General features: G+C 47.0%; 1 protein-coding gene and 1 long non-coding RNA gene across 9 annotated transcripts in view; one reads left to right on the top strand and one right to left on the bottom strand.

Annotated features, from left to right (window-relative positions):
* Positions 1–11,654, top strand: part of LOC141584411 (uncharacterized) — a 48,253-nt gene extending 36,599 nt beyond the window's left edge. The window contains exon 4 of the long non-coding RNA XR_012517461.1: positions 11,562–11,654. This is a non-coding gene — a long non-coding RNA (uncharacterized LOC141584411). The remainder of the gene's footprint in view (positions 1–11,561) is intronic.
* RIPOR2 (RHO family interacting cell polarization regulator 2) overlaps positions 1–22,381 on the bottom strand; it is a 233,623-nt gene that overhangs the window by 81,321 nt on the left and 129,921 nt on the right. For 2 of the 8 annotated variants that reach the window (XM_039462650.2, XM_010338004.3), the window contains exon 1: positions 14,921–15,012. The exons of the other annotated variants lie outside the window; for them this stretch is intronic. The gene's annotated coding sequence lies outside the window, so the exon portion shown is untranslated. Of the gene's footprint in view, positions 1–14,920; positions 15,013–22,381 lie in introns of those variants that run through there. 8 annotated transcript variants of the gene reach the window in all.

Here is a 22,381-nt window from a genome sequence, read left to right on the forward strand (position 1 = left end):
GCTGAGGCACAAGAATCGCTTGAACCCAGGAGGCGGAGAGGTTGCAGTGAGCTGAGATCGTGCTAATGCACTCCAGCCTGGTGACAGAGTGAGACTCTGTCTCAAAAAAATAAAAAAGTGAAAAATAGTTGGTATTAAATGTGGCACAGGATCCCAGGGCGTTTTACCACCAAGAAGGAGGCATTTTTTAAGAGTCAGTTTTCTATGACACGATTGTGAGCTTTTCAGTGACACCCTCCAGACAATCAGCTGCTCCAAACATTGTCTTTTTGAAGAATGCCATTCACATTGTTTATTTCTTAAACCTCATCCCAAGACATTGGAAGTGAAAATACAGGGAGCAATGAATGTGGGTATTGAGTGTCATCAAATGGGACAAGCGGAGTTCAGAATGTGAACTAGGCAGTGTCTTTCACAAATGGCATGCATTCATTTAAGAATGTATTTCCATCCCTAGGAGGGCCAGAATTTTTTTCTATACCAAAAATACATCATTTGGCAGGATGGGTCTATTGTTTGAGTCAGCAGTGCGGGTGTTCCAGCCCCAGGAGCAGATGCCCTCCAACTGTTCAGACTGGGGTATTCAGGGTGAAGAGAGAAGGGGCCACAGCGTGGACAGGTGGCTGCACACAGCCAGTCATGGCACCTCTCCCCCTCTGCCACCCTCCAGATTTGGATTCCGGATTACACCGTGCGCCATAATTAATATTCGCAGCAGGAAATGGCACGTATCAAATTTACCAGTTATGTTTCTGTTAGCACTTCCAGAGTGAAGGAAAATTGTTTAGTAAGGGCATTTGTCTTAGTAAATGAAAGTTCGTCTAAACTTTACATGTGTAGTATATATGACATATTTCCTGAGAGTTGGCTCCAAGACCATTTCATGCCATTGTACATCTCATTAACAGAGGGCCTTAAGTTACAGAGCATCTTAAAGATGGTCACCGTTAAGTGTTTTTATTTTTATTTACTTGTTTGTTTATTTTTTGAGATGATGTCTGGCTCTATTGCCCAGGCTGGAGTACAGTGGCGAGATCTTGGCTCACTGCAGCCTCCGCCTCCAAAGTTCAAGGGATTCTCCACCTCCTGAGTAGCTGGGACTACAGGTGTGCACCACTATGCCAAGCTAATTTTTTTTCTTTTTGTATTTTTAGTAGAGACAGGGTTTTGCTGTGTTGGCTAGGCTGGTCTGGAATTCCTGGCCTCAAGTGATTCTCCCTCCTTGGCCTCCCAAAGTACTGGGATTACAGATGTGAGCCCCTAAGCCTAGCCCCCAGCCAGTGTTTTTAATAAGGGGTGGAGAGAAGTAGCAAGTAAGAGCTAGGAAGTAGCAGGATTCAGAAGCTTACACACACACACACACACACACACACACACACGCCACACACGTGTGCACATGTATAATACGCGTATCCAGTTGTATGGTATGTGGTTAGATAATCAGTTTGCAGTCATACAAAGAGTGTGAATCTTCTCTTTGGAACAAAGACCTCTGCTTAGTTTCCTCTCCTGTAAGGTGGGGGGATCATAACATTTGCATCCTAATATTGTGAGGATTAAGAAACATCAAGCTGGCCAGGTGCGGTGGCTCACGCCTGTAATCTCAACACTTAGGGAGGCCAAGGCGGGTAGATCACTTGAGGTCAGGAGTTTGAGAGCAGCCTGACCAACGTGATGAAACTCCCATCTCTACTAAAAATACACAATTAGCTGAGCATGGTGGCGCATGCCTGTAATCCCAGCTACTCGGGAGACTGAAGCAGAAGAATCGCTTGAACCCGGGAGGCAGAGGTTGCAGTGAGCAGAGATCATGACATTGCACTCCAGCCTGGGTGACAGAGTGGGACCCTGTCTCAAGAAAGGCAAAACAAAACAAAAAAATGAAAGAAACGTCAAGCCAAAGGGAAATGCTAGTCACAAAGTATGCCCTCAGTTAAACCGATACCTGTTATTATCCTCATCATCACGAAGGTCAAGGGTAAAAAGACAAAGGGCCTTACCTAAACAAAGTTTTGGGGTTTTATGCTTTGCTGTATTTTCCTAATTAAGGTGGCCTCACTTGAACCTAAAATCTGAAGTGATAAGTTCTGGCACAGTAACAAGATTCTTACGAAGTTGTAACTCCGTTGTCTAAGCTGGGCTCCTCTGTGAGGGGGTGTGGTGCCAGGGGTGAGTCATCTTCAACTCACCCTGCTAACATATTCTGCAGACAAAATCTGATAATGGCAATTAAAGTTGCCTTAGATAAGTTGTATCACTTTTTCTTCAAAAAGGGCAACTGAGGGCCAAATATAGGTCTTCCTTTTTCTCTCAAGGACATTCCCTTTGGTTGGCTTTTTTGGATCTTTAGGGAGCTTGATGGAGGGATGAGAAAATAAGAGTGAAGATCAACATGCAAGGTGTTACCTCTTGAACTTCACTGCAAAGAACTAAATGTCAACTCCTGTGTATACATTCCCATATAAGACATTACTTTATGACTCATCACTAAGGGAATGTGTCCTCTAAGGAACTGCTGTATTTTGTATGCCCGTCTTTCTGCTAGCAGTAACTTAGGTGATAACTTCCTGTGTTCTCTGTTCTGCCTGGCTACAAGGGAGCTCAGAGTAAAATTTACTGCTCCATCATAACAAGAACATTGATTCTTCAAAGTTAGTATATTTTCTAACTTGCTCTGGCTCCTCTTTTTTGATACTGGTATTGTTTTGAAAATTGTTCATTATTGTAACCTGTCTCAGCTGATCATCAGGGAGTGCTTTTTTCCCCAGTAAACCTGAACCACCTCTTAGTCTGTCAACTACTAGGTGTGAATTCAAAGAGGTCTTAGCAGCTATCTATTGCTTGACAGAAGCCACAAGGAAATGTCCATTGATGTCCATTCATTGCCCCATAATTTGTTCCAGCTGTTTATTTTAGTTTTAGCTTTTGGAAGCCACTGGATCATGGAGGTTCAGAGACAATGTGGGAACAAGTAATGCGATCATTACTGTAAATCTCCCACAAATCTTGATAAAGGAAATAATCATCATTCCCATTGAATTATACACAGGCTAACACGGGGCCCATGAAGGTAACTTCTCGTGCACCGATTTGAAAAATGGGCATTTCTGGAAGAGATAAAATATGAGTGAAGTCGGTGAATCACAGCTATTGTTCTGGAAATTATATTCAAATCTAGTCAGTCCAAATCTGAGAACTCTATTTGTGATGCAAATCAAAGAAAAAAAAATACTTCTGCTAAGCAAACCAATGCAATTTTGCATATCATTCAGCTTGGTTACCACTTTAAATCTGTTCTGATCAAGAGATAGAAGAGTAAACCATGCGTGAATTAACCACATCTGACGCTATTCATTTTCCTTCAACTGCAGGTAATTATCCTGCATAATTCTCCTATGCATAAATTAAAACTGCATGAATTAACAATGAGCTTGTTTTCCTACATTCAGTAATTAAGACAAAATTGATCAAGGGATACTTTACATGTGGGCAGGGATCAGACAAAAGTCCTCACAAAAGAAAAGGAATGATTCCTTTTTTCTCTCAAGTTTGTTTTTCTCCATTTCCCTCCCCTTTTATGGGGTTGTTCAGATCTCAGAGGCATCAATCGCTTGTAAGAGGAAGGAGAGGGTACGCCGCTGACTTGGTGTTATTTATCGGGAAGCATTGCTTATTTGGAGAAAAAGTGCCCATTTCATTTCCCGATGATAGGGCGTCTTTGCAGACGCACTGCTTACCCAGCTGGAATAATAAACCTTTCAAAGATGGATGATGTGAAAAAGCTGCTTCTTGACTATAATAGAAGCCCGAAGATTCTCATTAACGCCTTGATAGCAACTGAGAACCTCAGCCTGCGTGGATAGTCTCTGTTTCGAGTTGCTAAGCCAAAAGATCTGGCAGTCACAACTCAGCTAAGTTATGTGGGAGAACTCAGGCTTTTTGAACATGCTACAAACTGGCAGTTGCTGTGGGAACTGTGGCTCGGAATTTGGAGTCTGTGTATTTACATCCACAGCCGCAGCACGGCCCAGACTCCGATGCAGACGGCCTACGTTTAAAAAAACCAAGCTCTGCCTCTTAGTAATGTTTTGGAGCCTCCATTCTCTCATCTATAAAATGGAGTAATTAACTCAGGGTGTTGTGAGCACTCAGTGAATTAGTATATGTGCCTGGCATGTTAGAAATGCTACTTACTGATATTTAGTGATAACTGTTACTTTTATAATAATACAAAACCTGTTTGTGTAGATTGGGCATTTCACTGTATGAGAAGTTTGGCCAGGCGTGGTGGCTTCCACCTGTAATCCCAGCACTTTGAGCGGCCGAAGCAGGAAGTTGCTTGAGCCCAGGAGTTTGAGACCAGCCTGGCCAACATGGTGAAACCCCATGTCTACAAACAGTACAAAGATTAGCTGGGCGAGGTGGTGTGAGGCCGTGGCCTCCGCTACTCAGGAGGCTGAAGTGGGAGGATCACTTGGGCCCAGGAGACTGAGGCTGCACTGAGCTGTGATCTGGCCACCGCACTCCCGTCTGGGTGACAGAGACTGTAGCTTTCTGTCAATATGCAGTAAGAGATATGTGTACATGTATCTGCAATTCAGAATTTGCATTTACTTGTTTTTTGTCATGTTTTTGTTGTTGTATAAGAGATGGGTTAGTCAAACTGCACGGAAACTCCTGGGCTCAGATGATTTTCCCACCTCAGCCTCTGGAGTAGCTGGGACTACAGGCACAGGCTACCACACCTGGCTGAGACTTCGTATTTGTGTTTTGAAAATTTCAGGGGCTGCAAACTCCTCTTGTGCCCAGGAAGGCCTTGCCTCTGTACCTACACTCAGGATCCTATGATTCACCCGAAGGGAGATGTTAGAGGGAAGATCATTTTTACCATATGTAGACTCTCATGTGCCAGGCTTCGCCAGGCTTATACTCCCCCAGCTGGATTATAAAGGAGTGAAACCAGTCCCCTACATAAAAACTCTGCATCCTTTCAGTGGGGCGTTTTTTAGTCCTTTAGCCTGATTACTATATATTCACATTGATGGAAACATCTTGAGTTAATGTAGCCCCTCAGCCCCTTCCTGCTTTGGCTGTTTTCTTCCATCAGTGGGGGAAAGAGCTATTTGGTGATGACCAAAGAACAACACTAAAACAAAGCAAACATTACATCTGGAAAACATCCTAATGTCAAGAAATACACACTGAGGATCTGGAAAAAAAATGACACTTAAAAAAGAAACACCACGTGCCTTTTCTATCCTATTTTAGGCCAAAGACCATTATGACAAATTTCAAAGGGCAAACTTTTTTTGGAATGTCATGGGAGCCTGAAAAAGGGAACAATTCCTGACCTTTCTTATGTCATTATAGGGGCACGTTTCCATTTGCAAAACCGAGCGTCCGACTGAGGGCATCAGTTACTTTGGAAGAGAACATGGTCTTACTTCAAAGAGGCCATGGTTTGGTGATTGAAGGGGGAAGGCAGGCAGAACAAATCATCCTCACACCAGAGAAACACTGTTTTTGCTGCCTCCAGGTTGGCTGGGTGCACCTCCTGGGGCACAGAGCCCGCGGTGAGGAGTCAGAACATCTCAGCGCTAAGCAGTTAACCCCTTCGTTTGGGTTCCTGGTTTGTGAAATTAGAGACATTGATGTTTTATCACAGGGTTGTTCTGTGGTTTAAATGAGACCATGGTTGTAAACGTCATTGAAAATTGCAAAAATCTACAGAGATATAAGGCAGTACCACTTGGACTAAAGTATCAAAATGAACTATTCTCTACTGGACCTTGAACTTGAACTTGAGGATCAGCAGACTCTAGGTATCAAAGAAGGGGGCGTGTACAGATGAGGAGCGGTAGGAAAGGAAAAACCAGCAGTCAGCCGGCTAGAGGAAGTAAGGGATCACCAGATGTGGCAGAATGTACTGCAGGTGCCAGAGCATCGTGCTTAATCCAATTACTTTTGTTTTCTTTTTTTTTTTTTTTTTTTTTTTTTTTTTTTTTTTTTTTGAGATGGAATTTTGCTCTTGTTGACCAGGATGGAGTGCAGTGGCGTGATCTTGGCTCACTGCAACCTCTGCCTCCTGGGTTCAAGTGATTCTCCTGCCTCAGCCTCCTGAGCAGCTGGGATTACAGGTACCTGCCACTACACCTGGCTAATTTGTTTGTACTTTTAGTAGAGCCGGGGTTTTACCATGTTGGCCAGGCTGGTCTCGAACTCCTGAGCTCAGGTGATCCACCTGCCTCGGCCTCCCAAAATGCTGGGATCACAGGCACAAGCCACCGTGCCCGGCACTTTTTCTTCTCTTTTTCTCTATCTCCTAAGTGGGCCCCTGAGTTGAGGACATTTCCCGAAGTAAGGTTTGCGCTACCTATACTTGCTACACTGAGACAGTTCTGCTTTGAAAAGAAGTGATTTGGATTCCTGTTTGTTCACGTTAGATTAGCTAGTTTGAAACGAAACTCCTTCTCACTGCTACCAACTCCACTTTCCCAAATCCCTTCCCAAGAAACACACGAAAATGTACAACAGTTTGTTTCTGAGACACAATTAAGAATGGGTTTCTTAGACCAATATTCTGCAGGAAGAGAAGGTGGGCTTTAGAGTTAGCTGTTCTGTGACTGATACTGTCATGTTGTTTACCTCACAGGGAAGAAATTTGATAGGAATAACACAAGACTGTGGTCATATTTGACCTTTTTCTGTGTCTGACCGTATAAACCAATCTAGTTATTTGCTGCTGTGTGACAAATCATTTCAAAATGTAGTGGCCTGAAACAACAGCAGTGAGTCAGGAATTGGGAAGGCCTCTGCCAGGTACTTCTGGGTCTCTCTTCAGCCAGATGGTGGCTGGACATGGAACAGTAGGGTTTGGAGGAGCTGGAGGCTGGCCAGGCATCCTTCCCTTTCTCACAGTCTCGTCTATCTATGTGATCAGGTACCTTGGGCTTCCTCCTAGCATGGTAGTCTCAGGATAGTCAGACTGCTTGCATGGCGGCTGATAGCTTCAAGAGTTAGCATTCCAGCCAATAACATAGAAGTTGAATGATCTTTTATGATCTAGCCTTTAACATTCTCTGTTGGCTGAGAAAGCCACAGTTTTGAGGAAAGAGAACATAAATCCTTGTCTCTCAATGTATCGGAGTATCAGAGTCACTTTACTGAAAGCTCATATAGGGGTGGGAGTTATTACTGAAGGCATCTTTGGAAAATACAATCTGCCAATCTGCCATATGGATGGAGTGTAAATAGTTAAAGGTTAAATTGCAGAAAGTCAATATTTATCCCTGATACTGATACTTACATAAAATCTCTCCTTAATCTCCAGATAGCAACTTCTTTTTTGCTTTAAAAAATTTTTTTTAAACTTATCTATTTATTTTTTATTTTTTTGAGACAGAGTCTCGCTCTGTCACCCAGGCTGGAGTGCAGTGGTGCGATACCAGCTCACTGCAACCTCTACCTCCCGAGTTCAAGAGATTCTGCCTCAGCCTCCTCAGTAGCTGGGGTTATAGGCAGGCACCACCACACCCAGCTAATTTTTGTATTTTTAGTGCAGACGGGGTTTCACCATGTTGGTCAGGCTGGTTGCGAACTCCTGACCTCGTGATTCACCTGCCTTGGCCTCCTAAAGTGCTGGGATTACAGGCGTGAGCCACCACATCCAGCCTATTTTTTAATTTTTATGGGTGTATAGTAGGTGTGTATACTTAGGGGATATATGAGATATTTTGATACAGGTACACAATGAATAGTAATTATATCAAGGTAAATGGGGTATCCTCCCGAGAGTGCCTTCTAATGTAGTAAAGCAGGCAACTATTCTGATGCCTCTCCTCTAAGTCCTCTTTCTGTCTTAATGACTTAACACTTGTTAAACTTCCTAAAAATCTCAGGCATCCACTTGTGTTCTGCCACATGCCACTGTCCCTCAGAGAAGGACAGTGCCATGCACATACACCTGCAGCTCCCTGAGTTCCTCCTGACTTCCGTGGCAGCTGCAGTGGCTGCAGTGATCAGCATTCAGCATTGTCCCAACCCCTTCTTGCTGCCTTCCTTACTGGAGTTGGGAAGCTGAAAACAGCACTGCCCCGAATCCCCTGCAGCTAGGATTCCACGCATGAGTTGGTTTCTCCGTCAAATGCACTTGTACGGGATTGAAGGTAGAAGTGAGGGCAGGGCTGTGTGTATGAGCTGCAGATGGCTGCTGTAACAAATCACCACAGTTGTACTGGCTTAAAGTGAAAATGACACATATTACGGTTCTGGAGGACAGAGCCTAACATGGGTCTCACTGGACTAAAATCAAGGTGTTGACAGGGCTGCGTTCCCTTCTGGTGGCTCAAAAGGAAAATCTATTTCCTTGCCTTTTCTAGCTTCTAGAGGCCACCCCCATTCCTTCCCTTGTGGCTCCTTCCTCCATCTTCAAAGGCAGCAATGTTCCACTCCCCTGACCTTTTTCCCACAGTGCCCTTCCCTCTGACACAGCCGGGAAAGGTTCTCTGTTTTAAGGACAAATATAATTAGATTGGGCCCAACCGGGTAGTCCAGGATACTGTCAAGTCCTTGACTTAACCACGTCTGCTAAGTCCGTTTTGCCATGGAGGGTGACGTAGTCACAGGCTCCAGGCATTAGGACGTGGACATCTTTGGGGGTGGATGGGCATTATGTTGCCTACCATAGCAGACTTCCACTTCTTCTGTCATCACTGCTGGCAGCCACCTTCATAGAGTGTCTGCTTTTTCTGTAGTGGCTTCCTGGATGGCTGTTTCCTGAACATGCCAGTGGTAGCTTCTTTCTGGAGCTGGTAGCTTCTGAAATCAGTGCACAGCTGCTTTTTTTTTTTTTTTTTAAACGGAGTCTCACTCTGTTGCCCAGGCTGGAGTGCAGTGGTGTGATCTCTGCTCACTGCAACCTCTATCTCCCAGATTCAAATGATTCTCCAGCCTCAGCGTCCTGAGTAGCAGGGATAATATGTGTGCACCACTGCACCCAGCTAATTTTTGTGTTTTTTGTAGAGATGAGGTTTCACCTTGTTGGCCAGGCTGGTCTCAAACTCCTGACCTCCAGCGATCCACCGGCCTCGGCCTCCCACAGTGCTGGGATTACAGGTGTGAGCCACTGTGCCCGGCCAGTGCACAGCTTCTTGAGTATAGGTTAGGCAGTGGCTCCAGTAGCCCTGTTTTACAATGTACCTTTCTTAGTTGTTCCAAAGAGCTCAACCTAGAGTGTGTTTAGCCTTTAACTTAGAGTGTGTTTCCTTGGCTTTCCTTACCCAACAATCCTGTAACCTTCTTTATTTTATATCCTTTCTGCTGAGTGGATTCTCTTCTCTGCAACTGAACCCTGATGAATGCTGGGTCACCTGTGTGTGCCATCACCTCAGCTTCCTCTCTCATTTCTAAGCTCCACTTATTCGGAGGATGAAGCATCAGAGACAACTCTAAATTATAGGAGAACTTGGGAGGTTATAGATCAAAATGACTAAAATGCTGTGAATAACCTTGTAAACTACAAGTACGGCACTGCAGTTCAAGGGTTACAGCTGGCAGTTATCCTGGAATCTTCACACGGGGCAGGCTAACCTTGGTTAACCTTGAATCTCTGCATATCAGCAGGGCACCTAGTGTGCGTATCCATTAATTGGAAGGTATTCCGTCACAGCTAAGACCAAGGCCAAGTCATTCCAGGACTTCATACGTAGCAAAAAGTGGAGACATCAAATGTCACACTGGGATTGACCTCCTGGGAGTTGCACCAGCTCCAGGAAACTGTCACTTTGAATTTATTTCTCCTGGTAGTAGGAGGAAAATCACGTGTGCTTTTGGTATTTATCTGCCTTGCTTTCGTGTTTCTCAGTTTCTTTCTCCTGCCTTTTCCTGCCCTTGCCTCCCTCCCAAGAGCTCTTCTGAAGGCCAAGGTCAGAAAGACACAAGCCTGAAGAGAATGGAGTTATTGTTTCTTCATTTAACTTCCAAAACAATTTGAGAAGGAAGAGATCATTTCCAGGGGTAGAGGTGGAGGCCAATAACACTGAACTCAAAAGTTAAGAGGCAAATACAAGAAAGAGTTAAAAGACGCTGTTGCTTTTCTCTACGTAAGGCTGGTTTTCGGTGTGGTCACTGACCTCCTTGTTCTGGCATCATCGTCATCCACAGTAGCCTTGTTTCACAGTTATTCTTGACTGACCGTCTTTGCAAGGCACGCCTTTCAACTGTCCCACACTTTCCTACCTTCAGTCTTCATCTTAAATCTAGGTTCATGGGCAGTTGGCTAATAGTTGAGACCTACCATCCGGTCGGCAGCGTGCAAGCCCCAGCGATATAGGAACAAACAAAACTGACCCTCTGTGCCTTCAGGGAGCTCACAGTCTTCCTAGTCTTTTTGTCTGGTAAATAGTTCCTTCTCCTTTCTGTTTGTCTGTAATCTTAGAAGAGGCACCTGAATGAAATCTTCAGTGACTACTCCAGTCACAGCCTTCTTCCTTTGACCTCTCATAGTCCTTCTTTCTAGGGTGACTGTGTGATTGCAACACTTCTGAGTGAAAGGCGGTGTTATTGATCATTATGCTGCAACAACAGGTGTCTATGGGGCGAACCAAGACATCTGGTCACCCACAGCACACTGTCCAACTCAGTGTGCTCCTCCTACTTCTCCACCAGGCTGTGCTCCCTAGAAGGTATGATCCATATCTGACACTTTTTCTTTTCTTGAGAATCTCGCTCTGTCACCTAGACTGGAATATAGTGGCATGATCTGAACTCTCTGCAGCCTCCATCTTCCAGGTTCAAGGGGTCCTCCCGCTGCAGCTTCTGGAGTAGCTGAGACTACAGGCACGCATCACCATCACCATGTCTGCATAATTTTTTTTTCTTTTCTTTCTTTCTTTCTTTTTTTTTTTTTTTTTTTTTTTTTTTTTTTTTTTTTTTTTGTAGAGATGGGGTTTCACCGTGTTGCCCAGGCTGGTCTCAAACTCCTGGGTTCAAGCGGTCCTCCCGCCTTAGCCTCCCAAAGTGCTAGGATTACAGGCATGAAGCCACCGTGCTGCCTGGTCAATATGTTATGCTTTTATATTGAATGAGATGTCCAGCTTGGTCCTGACCTTAGATTAGCTGCCCAGTAAACACATGCTTAAGTTGAAACCAAAGTGAGATTCTCCTAAATTATATAACGTTAAAGACTTAAATCCACCTCAGAATTAGAAATGATTGTGAATCAGTTTTCGAATGCTAAATGCTGTAAAAAAAAAAAAAAAAATACTTCCTTTGAGACTCCTCTCTCCTTGGTCTGGTAGAGAACTCATTTTGATCTAATGGAACACAACACAGAAATATTGCACCTCATTTGCTTTCACAGTGGCAAAAATCTAATTTCCTTTTTAATTAATGTAATGAACTTGTGAAAACATTCATCTCCTCCACACAGCACTCACCAGTGTCATGTAAACAATGCACAAGAAAATAAATTGGAGCAGCTTCTTTTCTTGATAGTGTTTCGGGTTTCCTTTGAGGAAATCAAATCCAGCACAGGGCCAAGTATGAATGATCTTTTTTTCTAGGTAGCCTGCTGCACTCAAGAAAACATCTATTACTTTTTGGGAACGTTTCCAACCTAAGTGACATGAGTTTACTATGACCAAAAAAAAACAAAACAAGACAAAAACCTGGACCATGAACCTAGAGAAGTTGGTGGCTACAGAGAGCAGACGCGGAGGAGAGAAGAGGACACGTGGGTGTTTGATGCTTAATTCATTCGAGATACATGATGCATTGAGTGGTGTTGCTCCATTGAATCAACTTGAACGCTTTCATATGCATAACAGTGAGGCTCTCGTTTTCGGGGGAAAATGTTGTTTCAAGAAACTGCCTATAAGGATATGAAATGAAGAAACGAAGCCAAAAGTAGGGCTCCTTCCAGATGAAAAGGCGTATACTCATGATCGTTCTTTTCTGAACAGATCTTTCTCATAATCATCTTGCGGGGTGTTGACATGACAACTGCTTTATGACACCGTTCTACACCTAGGTTTGCCTTTGGGGAGCCAATTATGAACAACTGGGCTATCTGTACCTCCTCTCCCCACCCCCACCCCAATTCCCTTGCTCCATTGTCTGTTTTCAGCTGGTATTCTTTTCTGGTTGAATGGCCACAAACACAAGCTGTCTATCTCCCCCAACTCATGGAGCTCAGCTTGGCAGATGAAAATAACCCTGGTAAAGGAGCTGTTCGCAAGCACGAGGCCCTGCTCACAGGACCACCGGTGCAGGAAGCCCCAGTAGAAAGTCAAATCTGCCATTGCCCCGAGGAGCGCCCATTGTGTAAATAAAATTGGACTTTCACTTCTATCAGCACTTCCTCCCAAGAAACGCAAGGAACTGTTTTTAGACTTCTGACTTCTTTCCAGAATGAAAACAGATAATCCATTGAACACAGTAAACGATTAAATAAAACTCTGGTTTGCAAACTCTTCAGCCCAAGGGACTGTTGTATATATAACTCAGCCATTTAATATAAAATCTGAAAGCTATGCTATTCACCCTGCACAGCTGCCTTTGTCTATATTATAGTCTCTTGACAGAGGCGTGAATCAGTAATCTGTGAATTAACACAAAATGCAACAGAGAAGTGGCTTGGCTATACTTAGAAGTGGGCATGTGGTTGGTATAACAGTTGCACAGTTGGGCCGTGGGGTTTTATCATAGGGCTGTTTCCACTTTAGTGACCACAGATTTAGGGAAGGACACTTGGCAGTCATCAGCAGGTCCCCAGGTCAATGGGCATCAATATTAAAGCATAGAATTTTTATGTGGTTTAGCTCAGATATAAATATGTCTTCCTCCCCGCGCTCCCCCCCGCCCCACCGCCTCCTTGGCTTCTCCAGGTTACCCTTGGGTGGGTCCCTTCTCTGCTGGAAATAACTTTACTTTGCAGTTAACAAAAGGAAGGAGAGCCATTTCTGGAACTGTATTTGGGTAATCAGAATTCTGTGCAAGTCCCTAGTGCGTGCTTTTAGTTTTCCTTCTCTCTAGCTTGGTATTCTTTATATTTATACTGAGGATAAAATATTCAAAGCAAAATCTCATATTAGAGTGTCAGAGGAAAAGAGAAGCAACAGCAGTTGGGGGGTCTTTTGGAAAAGCAACATATGCAGTGTGTTTTTACTACACAGATTCTCCGGTGTTTAAGTTTTCAGATGTTCGGATGCAGGAAATTTTTGGACAGGCAAGTGCATTACCTTCCCGGGGAAAAGACACGATTTGACGCTATGGCAACTGAAGCGGAAACTGAGCACGGAAGGCTAGTCCTGAGGGCTGGGAGACGGGGGCTTCACGTGGGGGAGTTCCTCAAGCTGCTGTTACCCTAAGTTGGCACATCCCTGCAGTTTGTTCCTACAGAAGGGTAGCTACTGATGCTTCCTAACTGACCACTGGAGAACAGCCATGATGATGCTGGTTCTTGGAGAGGTCACGGCTGACATCCCCTGCTTGTGACAGAAGCGGAATACGATTTGATGGAGTTAGATGGTGTGAGTGGGAAGCTCAGAGGCTGGTCCAAAATGGCTGGAGAAGCAAGGGGAAGAGGGGAATTGAGTGAGTAGAAATACCTCAGGAGGGGAAGGAAGGAGGCAGGTACAATCTCAGAGCAAGACAGACCTGATAAAAAACCAAAGGGCAGAAAGGAATGCATGTCAGGTAACAGTCGGGCAGACGCTCACACAAGACCCGCAGAGATGGCCAAGTACAATTTCTTCAGGATGGGGTTCGTGATCAGTCACAGCCCTAGACCTTCTACCAAGTGTGTGGTCATGAGAGGGTAGGAAATGGGGAGCAGGAAGGAAAGAACTCCGACGTCTGTTTTAAGACAATCACAACTGTTTTCCCAGATCAAAAGCCTGAGCGTTTTTCCTCAGTCACTGAAGCAACATGTAGGTACCTCCACGACCAGGATCTAGGAGGCCTCAGATCTCACTCTGAGCCACCCCACCCCCCACTCCCTGCAGAATCAGCCGGATTCTCTTGCTTTTCCACTTGTTCTCTTGTTCCCCGGGGAGCTGTCACTTCTCACAACACCGCTGCCGCCTTAGCACCTGATGGCTTCTGCTTATCTAATTTCAAAATGCACCTACTCCCTTCGAACGTGAGGGGTCTCTGTGTGCTGCCCACTGCCCTGGGAGAGGGAGCTAGAGGGTTATCGTCTTGGGGAGGGGGAGAGTGCCACGGACGCTCCGCTTGGCCAGCCCCCTCCCAGGCCACGGCTCCTGCTAGGGCGCCCCAGTCCTCAGGTGCATCCCCTCCCCCCATCTTTCCAGACACAGGTCGGCATCAAAGCAACACATCTTTCCTTTCTCGCCCCTCTTCCCAATTTTCATCCTCCTACTCCACCCGGCCAATTTGGAATTCAGACACAGTGGGGAAGGGGCTGGTTCATAGTCCAGCTCAATCGGGCAGCCCCGGGGGCAGGTGAAGACCCTTGAGACTGATACCCCAGCCCTGAGCTGGATTCCCCACAGGCTCTGCGCGCCGAAGTCGTTCCGGGCCAGGGGGCCACCCAGGACTCCCATCTGGGGGCGCTCGCGCACACACCCCTCCCAAACTCCCAGGGCCCGGAGAAATGTCCCCACCCCGGGCGGTGCCGCGGGCCCTCGAACGTTGCCCGTTCTCCCACTGTCCAGGACATCTTTCAGTTCTGCTCGCAAAAAGCGCGCATGCCCCTTTCGCTCAGCAACTCCCGACCGTACCCTGTGGGCATCCGATGCCGGAACCCCCCAGGGTGGTGGAAGCCGAGGACGCTCCAGTCAGTCTCCACGGCAGCTTCGCAGGCAACGCTCATGCAAGTCGAGGACACCCTCCCCACGCAGACCGCACCGGGTTGTCAGCAAAAGCAACATCGGAAGCAAGAAATGCAAGGTGGACCCACCTAACGACGACGGCTTCGTGTCATGTCAGGGGCACACTCGGGCTCTCGGGCATGGACAAGCCTCCGCAGCGAAGCGATGCCCGGGCTGCCCGCGCCCCCGGCTCTGCAGACTGCCTGAGCTCGGTCGCTTGGGTGCGGGGGCCCGCGAGGCGGTCGGTGGACGCTCTCGGTCCCAGCGCCGCCTGCCCCGCAGGTCCAGGTCCGCTCGCAGCAGCTGCTGCGCGGGGCGAAGGTGCCGGGCTGGCGCGCGCGAGGGCGGCGGAGCGCGGGGCTCGAGGGCGGCGCGGCGGAGCGCGCGGAGGGCGGGAGCCGTGGGGAGGGGAGGCGCGGCGCGGGGGCCGGCGCGTCACGGGTGCTGGGAGGGAGGGCCGGTGGGGACAGCTGCTTGACAGCTACTTCAGCGCAACTCCAGCTGATCGCCGGCATGCCGGGCTCCTTTGCCAGAGCTGGCGCGGCAGCTTTGGCGCGATCCCCGGAATCGCGCGGGGGAGCGGTCCCGGCGGATCCAGCGCGAGGGAGGCAGAGGGCGGAGAGGGGCCGAGGCAAGGAAAGGCCCTTTCAGCTAATCGTTTGGTACCTTTCATACAGGCTGGGCTGTGCATTGAAAAAAACGAGGTGGTGGTGTATGGGGTGGGGGTGGCGTGGGGGTGAGGGTGGTTGCCCACGGCAAGGGTTGTGCTGGAAAGCCCCGCTGGGGAGGGCGGCCTTTCAGGGCACTCTGCCTACTAGGGCTTCTTTGGACATAGCTCTCATAAAGATAGGAGACACTGAATTGTTTTTTATTTTGTTCTGGTGGATTTGAATTATAAAGGTCTGCCTGATAGACACACATTCCCCAAAAAGGGCCTTTTGGAGTGGAAATTTTGGAGTGGAACTGGGAGTCCACAAGGACCCAGGGACAAGGTCCTGACTCAGTCTCCATCCCTACATAAGGATTCCCTGCTATGTCTCATTTCCTCATCTGTTAAGTGATCATACTGAATAAAGTGTGTATTTAGAATATGTTAACTAGAATAGTACCACAAGACACATCCACTCCCACCCACACCAACTTGAGGTTCAGTCACCTTGTGAAAGGATCAGTAAGAATCACTGAGCTTAGACGTTAAGGGAAAGGGAACATCCCAGGAGACGTGTTAACATGGGAAACACCCACATCCAGTCGTGGTCAGGGCACTGTATCCTCGGGCTGCAGCACGAGCAGCCAGAAACGTTGCCTGATAAACTGTGTCATAACCCACCTAGGGATACAATAGAAAGGGCAAAATCGGCTTGATGCCCAGAAAGAACATCCAAGAGCCTGCCTTGGTCACCACATGTCTCCCTTAGACCACGAAGAGTGGCCTGAGCAGTGCCTTGATGATCTGAGCCCTCGTTACAGCTGAAGTTTTCCAGAGATCCACCTCCTTCTTCCCTTCTTCCAACTTACAAGACAGTTTCTGACAGCACTTAGTCTCATCACGTAAGCATTCCTTTGGAGGAGAAGATGTGTTCAGCACATGGCATGGATATGTCAGGCAGCCTGGCAAGTTATTCCTTAGGTGTTGTTAATACTGGGACTCTGGTCAGTAAGTGAGTCTCTGTTGAGTCTGGTTGACTTGAGTCTGCGCTTACACTGCTGAACACCACGGTTGATCCACTCTCTTATATTGTAGGCTCCAGAGCAGACATTTTACGAGAATTTTATCACTTATTCCTGATTATAATCCTACAGTAGGTGTTATGCCCATTTTATAGATGGGGAACCCACGATTCGGGAGACTTCACATGACTCGTCCAAGATGACACAGGTTAACCAACCTTATTTTTATTTATATATTTGTTTTTTATTTTTTCGAAATTGAGTTTCACTCTCGTTGCCCAGGCTGGAGTGTGACGGCACGTTCTTGGCTCACCACAACCTCTGCCTCCTGGGTTCAAGCGATTCTCCTGCCTCAGCCTCCCGAGTACCTGGGACTATAGACGTGCACCACCACGCCTGGCTAATTTTTGTAGTTTTAGTAGAGATGGGTTTCATCATGTTGGCCAGGCTGATCTCGAACTCCTGACCTCATGATCTACCCGCCTCGGCCTCCCAAAGTGCTGGGATTACAGGCATGAGCTACCCTGCCCAGCCTTAGGCTAATCAACTTTAGATACACATGTGAAACTTGGGTTTGGACACCCACAAACATGGGACATGGGGTGATACTGTCTTGTCCCAGGTCCTCACTCTTCAGAGGACACAACTTAGCCGTGCCTGGACTCCTGAGCTGCAGAAACTGTGGGATCATCAGCATGTGTTGTTTTAAACGGCCGTTTGTGGCAATGGGTTATGCAGCAGAGATAATGAAAATATCTACACCACAGAAAGAATCATCTTCAAAAGTATGATTATGCCGTGGTCACTCTGCTGCTTGAAACCCTGCGTTGTTTCCTCCCCCACTGGGAGTACAGCGCAAAAGCCAAACTCCACACCAGTGCTTACCACATGCCTCCCAGTCCCACAGCCTCACTCATGCCTCCCTCTTCTGCCTCCTCTCAATTCCTTGTATACTCCAAGCCACTTCTCAGAGAGCCTCCTCTGACCACATCTTCAAGAACACCCTTCCCCCACCAGTCATTCTCTTAATGCCGTGTGTGTGTATGTGTGTGTGTGTGTGTGTGTTTAATAGCACTAACTGTAAATTGTAAAGAGTTTATTGGCCTCTTTGCTTATTTCTTGTCTCTTACTGGGCTGTGGGATCATAGGGCAGGGACCATCTCTGTCTGATACACGGTGTCTCCAGCACAGAGCAGAAACTCCATTGCTATATACTGAATAAAAGATGGATCACCCAGCCATTCTGAAGCACTCCTTCACTCTTACATTGATCCTTTTATTCCCTTGCCAACCCCACCCTGCAACCTATCTGCAACCACATAGCCTTTTCCAATTTCCGAATAGCCACATCTCTTCACTAAGATCGAGTTTAAATATCTTAATCTGCGTCATTTTTCCGAGGTCCCTTGACCTCTTTTTGTTCCCTTTCCTTTCAGAGCGTTTATAGCACCTTAGTTTGCTCTCAAGATGTCTAGCGCCTTCCACCTTGTGTCATGCCTATTTGTATAGAGGTAGATGGTTCCAAACCTTCTTCTACTTACGGCAGCCTGGAGAAAGAGACCTGGAAAGAAATACAAGTATGCAGTAGAAGTCTGGGGAGACATAGGTAAAGAGCTACTGCAGATGAGCACAGCCCTAACAGGCTCATAGGACGAATCTGGAGGGAGAAGGGCCAGAGAGAAGCCAACTCCATTTCCCCACCTTCCCACTCCCACCACCTTCCTGACTCAGGCTTGGGACTGTTGTAAATGACATGTAACGTTTTATGGGAGGGCAGGGGAAGAAGATGAAATGAGAGACTAGGCAGACGATGCTAGGTACTTTACAGACATTATCCCACCAAAGCCTGTGATCTCTTTCCCGTAAGTGCCCCACTTAAATATTGATACTCTGAGAAGATGAACGAGGGACTTCCTTATGATCGCAAAAAGGAAGCTACTGTTGAAAGTCAGATGCGATTGCAAATCAAGTGCTCTTTTTACTACAGCACATTCCGCTCCCACCCCTGGCTTTCTCTGTTGGGCTGAGGGGTACCTTGCTGAGGCTTGGGCATGACTGTAGGCATGACATGAGTGTATGTGTGTGTGTGTGTGTGTGTGTGCGCGCGCATGTGTGTGTGTGCGTGCGTGTGTGTGTGTGCATGCGCACGCACATATAGAGCAGACAGCAGAAAGCACAGAGTGGCTCCCTGAGCTGCTGCCCTTAGAGATTCCTTGAGGTCGCCCCACTCAGTGTTGTGGATTTGGGACTGAAGCTCTGAACAGGAATGAAGAGGGCACAGTAAGCTGGGTCACTCCTTGAAGGAGCTTCCTTAGGCAGGGGGCAGAGTGTGTGCAGTATGGAAGGTGAAGGGCCACCGCAGGCCGGACTGACAGCGTTAGACTGGAAGCTCTGGGAATTGGGATGTGTCCTGGGTGACTTTGCAGACCCCACAGTTCCTCCTACAGAGTACCTCCAGAGAGCAGGTACCTGTGTGAGTGAGGGGTCAGGCAGCACAGATCTAAACAACCGCAACCAACTGTGTGTTGGATTGTCTGGTCCTGATTCCAGAGATGAAGGTCATATCACCAAATAAAAGGCCCACACCAGGTCTCCTGGTGCTTAGTTCCAAGGTCTTCACACTGCCTCTCCAATCACGGCTCCTGCTGTGGTCACCCGCGTCTTCCTTCAGGGGTGGCTAATTTCTGCTTGTGCCCATTCTCTTACAATGCTGTTTACTTTCTTCTAGCTTCCTACTACCCCTTAGGCAGAATTCTTTATCCCCAAAACTTCACAGAGCAGAGCACTCAGATTTTGTGGCTGTGTCCTTTTAACCTTATTCAGGGAAATAGTGAAGACCAGAGCCTGACAGGCATTGGGGGTGTGGGGATAGTATAGAAACCTCCTCACCCCCACCCATGAGACACTTGCATTGTCCTTTCAGTCCAGTGAAAAGGAATAGTTCTTTCCCAAGAAATAGCTTGTATTTTCCCTTCTCATACATCAATGTTAATTGAAAAACACCCTTAAGGACCAGGCGTGGTGGCTCACGCCTATAATCTCAGCACTTTGGGAGGCTGTGGTGGGTGGATCACTTGAGGTCAGGAGTTTAAGACCACCCTGGCCAACATGGTGAAACCCCGTCTCTACTAAAAATACAAAAAATTAGGCCGGGCGCGGTGGCTCAAGCCTGTAATCCCAGCACTTTGGGAGGCCGAGGCGGGTGGATCACGAGGTCAAGAGATCGAGACCATCCCGGTCAACACGGTGAAACCCCGTCTCTACTAAAAATACAAAAAATTAGCTGGGCATGGTGGCACATGCCTGTAATCCCAGCTACTCAGGAGGCTGAGGCAGGAGAATTGCCTGAACCCAGGAGGCAGAGGTTGCGGTGAGCCGAGATTGCGCCATTGCACTCCAGCCTGGGTAACAAGAGCGAAACTCCGACTCAAAAAAAAAAAAAAAAAAAAAAACAAAAAATTATCCAGGTGTGGTGGCAGGCACCTGTAATCTCAGCTACTCCAGAGGCTGAGTTGGGAGGATCACTTGAACCCAAGAAGCAGAGGTTGCAGTGAGCCGAGATTGTGCCACTGCACTCCAGCCCGGGTGACTGAGCAAGACGTCATCTCAAAAACAAATAACAAAAAACCCTAAGTGCCAATAATAGCTATTATTTCAGAAAATAACTGAATGCAACCCAGGTGTCAGGCACTCTGCTAAGGGCTGGAGACAGAGGTACGCCCAGTAGTGGTGAGAAGTGCCTTGTAGAGTCTGGTGATGAGGACAGCTGTACATGAGGAGGATGTGTGTTATGAAGGAGGTGGCACTGTGGGTGCTATGGGAACTGTGATTATTTTTTGTACCACCGTAAAACAAGGTGTTTGAACTTAGCAGCACTGAAAATGGGACAGTCTTACCCTGTTGCCCAGGATGGAGTGCAGTGGCGCCATCTCAGCTCACTGTAATCTCCACCTCCCAGGTTCAAGCGATTCTTCTGCCTCAGCCTCCCGAGGAGCTGGGATTACAGACACATGACACCATGCCCAACTGATTTTTGTATTTTTAGTAGAGATGGGGTTTCACCATGTTGGCCAGGCTGGTCTCAAACTTCTGTCCTTGTAATCTGCCTGCTTCGGCCTCCCAAAGTGCTGGAATTACAGGCGTGAGCCACCGCGCCCGGGACGTCTCTTTTAATAACTCAACTGTATCCCATTCTCCTCTCAGGAGCACTTTCTAAGCCAATGTGTGGTGAAGAACAGAATTGGCCCAACAAACCTGATTGTTCTTACAGCCATCATTCGATCCTAGCAAATACACCATTCATCAGAAGAAAGCAGAACAGCAACCAAATGCAACCAATTTAGTTCCCTGATTTAGAGCTTCACATATGTCATAAAGAACTGAGAACGTGCATAAAGAACCACTCCTGTTATGAAGTGAAGTCAGTGTCCAGGTCTGATCAGAAGGTCCCTTAAAGATTTGGCTCTATCTACCAACTGTTTATCTATCTATCTATCTATCTATCTATCTATCTATCTATCTATCTTATCTGTCTATTATCTATGTATTATCTATCTACCTGCATTTTTTTTTTTTTTTTTTTTTTTTTTTTGCATTCCCTGCAGAAATAAGAAGCTGTAATTCTGTGTCTACCTGTGTCTAGTGTTCTGCTGAATTTTGGCTTCTGCTCTTGCACTAACTGACTAGTCCTAGAAAGAAGTGGCCAGGTACAACGGAGGTTAAATCTCCCTTTACAACTCTGGTGCTTCACATGCATGTGAACAGCAGATCTGACAGCCTTGAAAGTCTTTTCTCTACTCTTATGACCTTTCTCTATAGGCACTTGGCCACCCAGATACAAGGCCAAAGTACAGCTCGGAATGTGCCAGTTCTAAGATTTTTGCCCTCCTTTGTAACAGGATAACCTTTTGGCCTCCACGTTGCTCATGTCTGTTGAATTCTTCGTTTTCTGCTCTGACCAATCTTTCTTCCTCTCTCTGTATTTTTGATTTCCCAGCTGATGAAGTGTGTAAGGATCACCCTGGGAAGAAATTTGACGTGCAGATTTTTAGGTCACCCTCCCTTCCTCATGTCGTTTAACAAGCACACTGATGGTTCTGGCAGTCATCTCAGAACGCACTTCAGGAAACAAACACTGGTCTGAGCCAAGTCCAAAAAGGCGTCCGGCCCCCTCGCACTGCAGGGCGCTTCCAGAAGCCTCTCCAGCTGCATGCCCGCCACTCTGCCATGCAGGCTCTCAGCTCTGGGTCTTCTCAGCCTGCACTGAGGGAACAGCCCTGGAAACAGTCCTGCACTCAGGGTCAGCGCCCGGGTTCTATTTCCGTGTCGCCAATACAGAACTCAGGGCCTTTATGGGCCTATATCCTCATCTGTCAAACGACGTGTTTGGACAACCTGATCGCCAAGCGCTAACGTTTGACAATGCCTGCTTCCACCTTTTTCCTCAGGCCATTCCTACTGCCTGGAAATTCTCTGATGAGCCTTGCCTATCACGTTCTCGCCTACCTCTAATGCATGTCTCTCAAAATCCTGCCTGGCCCACAAAGCCTGTTCAGACATGACCTCTTTCATGACACCTTCCTTGGCCATCTGTGCTCTCCCTGAGTCCTCCTGTAAGTCATCTGTCCCCTGAGTGCAGACTCAGTCACACATCTTCCTTTTGTTGTAGATTTTTTTTTTTTTTTTTTTTTTTTTGAGACAGAGTTTTCATTTTTGTTGCCCAGGCTGGAGTGCAATGGTGTGATCTCGGCTCACTGTAACCTCTGCCTCCCGAGTTCAAGCGATTCTCCTGCCTCAGACTCCTGAGTAGCTGGGACTATAGGCATATGCCACCATGGCCGGCTAATTTTGTATTTTTAGTAGAGATGGGTTTTCTCAAT

Source organism: Saimiri boliviensis, chromosome 4, assembly GCF_048565385.1.
Source record: "Saimiri boliviensis isolate mSaiBol1 chromosome 4, mSaiBol1.pri, whole genome shotgun sequence".
Lineage (NCBI taxonomy): Eukaryota > Metazoa > Chordata > Mammalia > Primates > Cebidae > Saimiri > Saimiri boliviensis.